This window comes from Spea bombifrons, chromosome 2 (assembly GCF_027358695.1).
Source record: "Spea bombifrons isolate aSpeBom1 chromosome 2, aSpeBom1.2.pri, whole genome shotgun sequence".
Classification (NCBI taxonomy): Eukaryota; Metazoa; Chordata; class Amphibia; order Anura; family Pelobatidae; genus Spea; species Spea bombifrons.
The window spans coordinates 141,753,333-141,758,332 of NC_071088.1; the positions used below are offsets into that span (position 1 = coordinate 141,753,333).

At 50.3% G+C, this 5,000-nt stretch overlaps 13 non-coding genes and 2 pseudogenes across 13 annotated transcripts in view; all 15 read right to left on the bottom strand.

The window, feature by feature from the left end:
- The window catches only part of LOC128476132 (5S ribosomal RNA), a 119-nt gene extending 71 nt beyond the window's left edge, over positions 1-48 (bottom strand). The window contains exon 1 of the ribosomal RNA XR_008347155.1: positions 1-48. This exon is cut by the window's left edge and continues 71 nt beyond it. This is a non-coding gene — a ribosomal RNA (5S ribosomal RNA).
- Positions 49-291: 243 nt separating this feature from the next.
- LOC128478138 (5S ribosomal RNA) lies at positions 292-410 on the bottom strand. The gene has a single exon (XR_008349074.1). It is a non-coding gene; the product is annotated as a 5S ribosomal RNA (ribosomal RNA).
- A 246-nt stretch (positions 411-656) lies between these two features.
- LOC128478150 (5S ribosomal RNA) lies at positions 657-775 on the bottom strand. Its single transcript, XR_008349085.1, has one exon. It is a non-coding gene; the product is annotated as a 5S ribosomal RNA (ribosomal RNA).
- A 289-nt stretch (positions 776-1,064) lies between these two features.
- On the bottom strand, positions 1,065-1,173 carry LOC128480230 (uncharacterized; annotated as a pseudogene).
- Positions 1,174-1,434: 261 nt separating this feature from the next.
- LOC128477007 (5S ribosomal RNA) lies at positions 1,435-1,553 on the bottom strand. The gene has a single exon (XR_008347997.1). It is a non-coding gene; the product is annotated as a 5S ribosomal RNA (ribosomal RNA).
- A 266-nt stretch (positions 1,554-1,819) lies between these two features.
- LOC128477997 (5S ribosomal RNA) lies at positions 1,820-1,938 on the bottom strand. The gene has a single exon (XR_008348940.1). It is a non-coding gene; the product is annotated as a 5S ribosomal RNA (ribosomal RNA).
- A 231-nt stretch (positions 1,939-2,169) lies between these two features.
- LOC128477156 (5S ribosomal RNA) lies at positions 2,170-2,288 on the bottom strand. Its single transcript, XR_008348138.1, has one exon. It is a non-coding gene; the product is annotated as a 5S ribosomal RNA (ribosomal RNA).
- Positions 2,289-2,498: 210 nt separating this feature from the next.
- Positions 2,499-2,617, bottom strand: LOC128478722 (5S ribosomal RNA). Its single transcript, XR_008349628.1, has one exon. It is a non-coding gene; the product is annotated as a 5S ribosomal RNA (ribosomal RNA).
- A 233-nt stretch (positions 2,618-2,850) lies between these two features.
- On the bottom strand, positions 2,851-2,969 carry LOC128479545 (5S ribosomal RNA). The gene has a single exon (XR_008350415.1). It is a non-coding gene; the product is annotated as a 5S ribosomal RNA (ribosomal RNA).
- Positions 2,970-3,196: 227 nt separating this feature from the next.
- On the bottom strand, positions 3,197-3,315 carry LOC128478713 (5S ribosomal RNA). Its single transcript, XR_008349619.1, has one exon. It is a non-coding gene; the product is annotated as a 5S ribosomal RNA (ribosomal RNA).
- A 219-nt stretch (positions 3,316-3,534) lies between these two features.
- On the bottom strand, positions 3,535-3,653 carry LOC128478715 (5S ribosomal RNA). Its single transcript, XR_008349621.1, has one exon. It is a non-coding gene; the product is annotated as a 5S ribosomal RNA (ribosomal RNA).
- Positions 3,654-3,875: 222 nt separating this feature from the next.
- LOC128480554 (uncharacterized) lies at positions 3,876-3,984 on the bottom strand (annotated as a pseudogene).
- Positions 3,985-4,295: 311 nt separating this feature from the next.
- On the bottom strand, positions 4,296-4,414 carry LOC128477771 (5S ribosomal RNA). Its single transcript, XR_008348727.1, has one exon. It is a non-coding gene; the product is annotated as a 5S ribosomal RNA (ribosomal RNA).
- A 233-nt stretch (positions 4,415-4,647) lies between these two features.
- On the bottom strand, positions 4,648-4,766 carry LOC128478525 (5S ribosomal RNA). Its single transcript, XR_008349440.1, has one exon. It is a non-coding gene; the product is annotated as a 5S ribosomal RNA (ribosomal RNA).
- Positions 4,767-4,993: 227 nt separating this feature from the next.
- Positions 4,994-5,000, bottom strand: part of LOC128478161 (5S ribosomal RNA) — a 119-nt gene continuing 112 nt past the window's right edge. The window contains exon 1 of the ribosomal RNA XR_008349096.1: positions 4,994-5,000. This exon is cut by the window's right edge and continues 112 nt beyond it. This is a non-coding gene — a ribosomal RNA (5S ribosomal RNA).

The following is a 5,000-nucleotide window of genomic DNA, read 5'->3' on the forward strand; positions in this document are numbered from 1 at the left end:
CCGAGATCAGATGAGATCGGGCGCTTTCAGGGTGGTATGGCCGCAGGTGTGAAAGTTTTTTATTTTACTTCTCTTATTCTGTTGCTGCTGCTGCTGCTGCTGCTGCTGCTGCTGCTGCTGCTGCTGCTGCTTCTGCTGCTGCTGCTGCTGCTGCTTGTCGTCAGACAGAAAGAATTATAAGCCCTGGGACAGGACAGAGAAGGTGAGAAGGTTCAAATAAGGGTTTAAAGCTTTGATGATGAGCAAGAAACACATGGCAAAAAGCTCTCCCCGGACTGTGAGAAAAGAAAAAGCCTACAACACCTGGTATTCCCAGGCGGTCTCCCATCCAGGTACTAACCAGGCCCAACCCTGCTTAGCTTCCGAGATCAGACGAGATCGGGCGCTTTCAGGGTGGTATGGCCGCAGGTGTGAAAGTTTTTTATTTTACTTCTCTTATTCTGCTGCTGCTGCTGCTGCTGCTGCTGCTGCTGCTGCTGCTGCTGCTGCTGCTGCTGCTGCTGCTGCTGCTGCTGCTGCTTGTCGTCAGACAGAAAGAATTATAAGCCCTGGGACAGGACAGAGAAGGTGAGAAGGTTCAAATAAGGGTTTAAAGCTTTGATGATGAGCAAGAAACACATGGCAAAAAGCTCTCCCCGGACTGTGAGAAAAGAAAAAGCCTACAACACCTGGTATTCCCAGGCGGTCTCCCATCCAGGTACTAACCAGGCCCAACCCTGCTTAGCTTCCGAGATCAGACGAGATCGGGCGCTTTCAGGGTGGTATGGCCGCAGGTGTGCAAGCTCTTTATTTTACTTTTCTTATTCTGTTGCTGCTGCTGCTGCTGCTGCTGCTGCTGCTGCTGCTGCTGCTGCTGCTGCTGCTGCTGCTGCTGCTGCTGCTGCTGCTGCTGCTGCTGCTGCTGCTGCTGCTGCTGCTGCTGCTGCTGCTGCTGCTGCTGCTGCTGCTGCTGCTTGTCGTCAGACAGAAAGAATTATAAGCCCTGGGACAGGACAGAGAAGGTGAGAAGGTTCAAATAAGGGTTTAAAGCTTTGATGATGAGCAAGAAACACATGGCAAAACCCTGCCTACAACACCTGGTATTCCCAGGCGGTCTCCCATCCAGGTACTAACCAGGCCCAACCCTGCTTAGCTTCCGAGATCAGGCGCTTTCAGGGTGGTATGACCGCAGGTGTGAAAGTTTTTTATTTTACTTCTCTTATTCTGTTGCTGCTGCTGCTGCTGCTGCTGCTGCTGCTGCTGCTGCTGCTGCTGCTGCTGCTGCTGCTGCTGCTGCTGCTGCTGCTGCTGCTGCTGCTTGTCGTCAGACAAAAAGAATTATAAGCCCTGGGACAGGACAGAGAAGGTGAGATGGTTCAAATAAGGGTTTAAAGCTTTGATGATGAGCAAGAAACATGGCAAAAAGCTCTCCCCGGACTGTGAGAAAAAATTAAAAGCCTACAACACCTGGTATTCCCAGGCGGTCTCCCATCCCGGTACTAACCAGGCCCAACCCTGCTTAGCTTCCGAGATCAGACGAGATCGGGCGCTTTCAGGGTGGTATGGCCGCAGGTGTGAAAGTTTTTTATTTTACTTCTCTTATTCTGTTGCTGCTGCTGCTGCTGCTGCTGCTGCTGCTGCTGCTGCTGCTGCTGCTGCTGCTGCTGCTGCTGCTGCTGCTGCTGCTGCTGCTGCTGCTGCTTGTCGTCAGACAAAAAGAATTATAAGCCCTGGGACAGGACAGAGAAGGTGAGAAGGTTCAAATAAGGGTTTAAAGCTTTGATGATGAGCAAGAAACACATGGCAAAAAGCTCTCCCCGGACTGTGAGAAAAAATTAAAAGCCTACAACACCTGGTATTCCCAGGCGGTCTCCCATCCAGGTACTAACCAGGCCCAACCCTGCTTAAATTCCGAGATCAGACGAGATCGGGCGCTTTCAGGGTGGTATGGCCGCAGGTGTGAAAGTTTTTTATTTTACTTCTCTTATTCTGCTGCTGCTGCTGCTGCTGCTGCTGCTGCTGCTGCTGCTGCTGCTGCTGCTGCTGCTGCTGCTTGTCGTCAGACAGAAAGAATTATAAGCCCTGGGACTGCACAGAGAAGGTGAGAAGGTTCAAATAAGGGTTTAAAGCTTTGATGATGAGCAAGAAACACATGGCAAAAAGCTCTCCCCGGACTGTGAGAAAAGAAAAAGACTACAACACCTGGTATTCCCAGGCGGTCTCCCATCCAGGTACTAACCAGGCCCAACCCTGCTTAGCTTCCGAGATCAGACGAGATCGGGCGCTTTCAGGGTGGTATGGCCGCAGGTGTGAAAGTTTTTTATTTTACTTCTCTTATTCTGTTGCTGCTGCTGCTGCTGCTGCTGCTGCTGCTGCTGCTGCTTGTCGTCAGACAGAAAGAATTATAAGCCCTGGGACAGGACAGAGAAGGTGAGAAGGTTCAAATAAGGGTTTAAAGCTTTGATGATGAGCAAGAAACACATGGCAAAAAGCTCACCCCGGACTGTGAGAAAAGAAAAAGCTTACAACACCTGGTATTCCCAGGCAGTCTCCCATCCAGGTACTAACCAGGCCCAACCCTGCTTAGCTTCCGAGATCAGACGAGATCGGGCGCTTTCAGGGTGGTATGGCCGCAGGTGTGAAAGTTCTTTATTTTACTTTTCTTATTCTGTTGCTGCTGCTGCTGCTGCTGCTGCTGCTGCTGCTGCTGCTGCTGCTGCTGCTGCTGCTGCTTGTCGTCAGACAGAAAGAATTATAAGCCCTGGGACAGGACAGAGAAGGTGAGAAGGTTCAAATAAGGGTTTAAAGCTTTGATGATGAGCAAGAAACACATGGCAAAAAGCTCTCCCCGGACTGTGAGAAAAAACTAAAAGCCTACAACACCTGGTATTCCCAGGCGGTCTGCCATCCAGGTACTAACCAGGCCCAACCCTGCTTAGGTTCCGAGATCAGACAAGATCGGGCGCTTTCAGGGTGGTATGGCCACAGGTGTGAAAGTTTTTTATTTTACTTCTCTTATTCTGTTGCTGCTGCTGCTGCTGCTGCTGCTGCTGCTGCTGCTGCTGCTGCTGCTGCTGCTTGTCGTCAGACAAAAAGAATTATAAGCCCTGGGACAGGACAGAGAAGGTGAGAAGGTTCAAATAAGGGTTTAAAGCTTTGATGATGAGCAAGAAACACATGGCAAAAAGCTCTCCCCGGACTGTGAGAAAAAATTAAAAGCCTACAACACCTGGTATTCCCAGGCGGTCTCCCATCCAGGTACTAACCAGGCCCAACCCTGCTTAGCTTCCGAGATCAGACAAGATCAGGCGCTTTCAGGGTGGTATGGCCGCAGGTGTGAAAGTTTTTTATTTTACTTCTCTTATTCTGTTGCTGCTGCTGCTGCTGCTGCTGCTGCTGCTGCTGCTGCTGCTGCTGCTTGTCGTCAGACAAAAAGAATTATAAGCCCTGGGACAGGACAGAGAAGGTGAGAAGGTTCAAATAAGGGTTTAAAGCTTTGATGATGAGCAAGAAACACATGGCAAAAAGCTCTCCCCGGACTGTGAGAAAAGAAAAAGCCTACAACACCTGGTATTCCCAGGCGGTCTCCCATCCAGGTACTAACCAGGCCCAACCCTGCTTAGCTTCCGAGATCAGACAAGATCAGGCGCTTTCAGGGTGGTATGGCCGCAGGTGTGAAAGTTTTTTATTTTACTTCTCTTATTCTGTTGCTGCTGCTGCTGCTGCTGCTGCTGCTGCTGCTGCTGCTGCTGCTGCTGCTTGTCGTCAGACAAAAAGAATTATAAGCCCTGGGACAGGACAGAGAAGGTGGGAAGGTTCAAATAAGGGTTTAAAGCTTTGATGATGAGCAAGAAACACATGGCAAAAAGCTCTCCCCGGACTGTGAGAAAAGAAAAAGCCTACAACACCTGGTATTCCCAGGCGGTCTCCCATCCATGTACTAACCAGGCCCAACCCTGCTTAGCTTCCGAGATCAGGCGCTTTCAGGGTGGTACGGCCGCAGGTGTGAAAGCTCTTTATTTTACTTCTCTTATTCTGCTGCTGCTGCTGCTGCTGCTGCTGCTGCTGCTGCTGCTGCTGCTGCTGCTGCTGCTGCTGCTGCTGCTGCTGCTGCTGCTGCTGCTGCTGCTGCTGCTGCTGCTGCTGCTGCTGCTGCTGCTGCTGCTGCTGCTGCTGCTTGTCGTCAGACAGAAAGAATTATAAGCCCTGGGACAGGACAGAGAAGGTGAGAAGGTTCAAACAAGGGTTTAAAGCTTTGATGATGAGCAAGAAACACATGGCAAAAAGCTCTCCCCGGACTGTGAGAAAAAATTAAAAGCCTACAACACCTGGTATTCCCAGGCGGTCTCCCATCCAGGTACTAACCAGGTCCAACCCTGCTTAGCTTCCGAGATCAGACGAGATCGGGCGCTTTCAGGGTGGTATGGCCACAGGTGTGAAAGTTTTTTATTTTACTTCTCTTATTCTGTTGCTGCTGCTGCTGCTGCTGCTGCTGCTGCTGCTGCTGCTGCTGCTGCTGCTGCTGCTGCTTGTCGTCAGACAAAAAGAATTATAAGCCCTGGGACAGGACAGAGAAGGTGAGAAGGTTCAAATAAGGGTTTAAAGCTTTGATGATGAGCAAGAAACACATGGCAAAAAGCTCTCCCCGGACTGTGAGAAAAAATTAAAAGCCTACAACACCTGGTATTCCCAGGCAGTCTCCCATCCAGGTACTAACCAGGCCCAACCCTGCTTAGCTTCCGAGATCAGACGAGATCGGGCGCTTTCAGGGTGGTACGGCCGCAGGTGTGAAAGTTTTTTATTTTACTTCTCTTATTCTGTTGCTGCTGCTGCTGCTGCTGCTGCTGCTGCTGCTGCTGCTGCTGCTGCTGCTGCTTGTCGTCAGACAAAAAGAATTATAAGCCCTGGGACAGGACAGAGAAGGTGAGAAGGTTCAAATAAGGGTTTAAAGCTTTGATGATGAGCAAGAAACACATGGCAAAAAGCTCTCCCCGGACTGTGAGAAAAAATTAAAAGCCTAC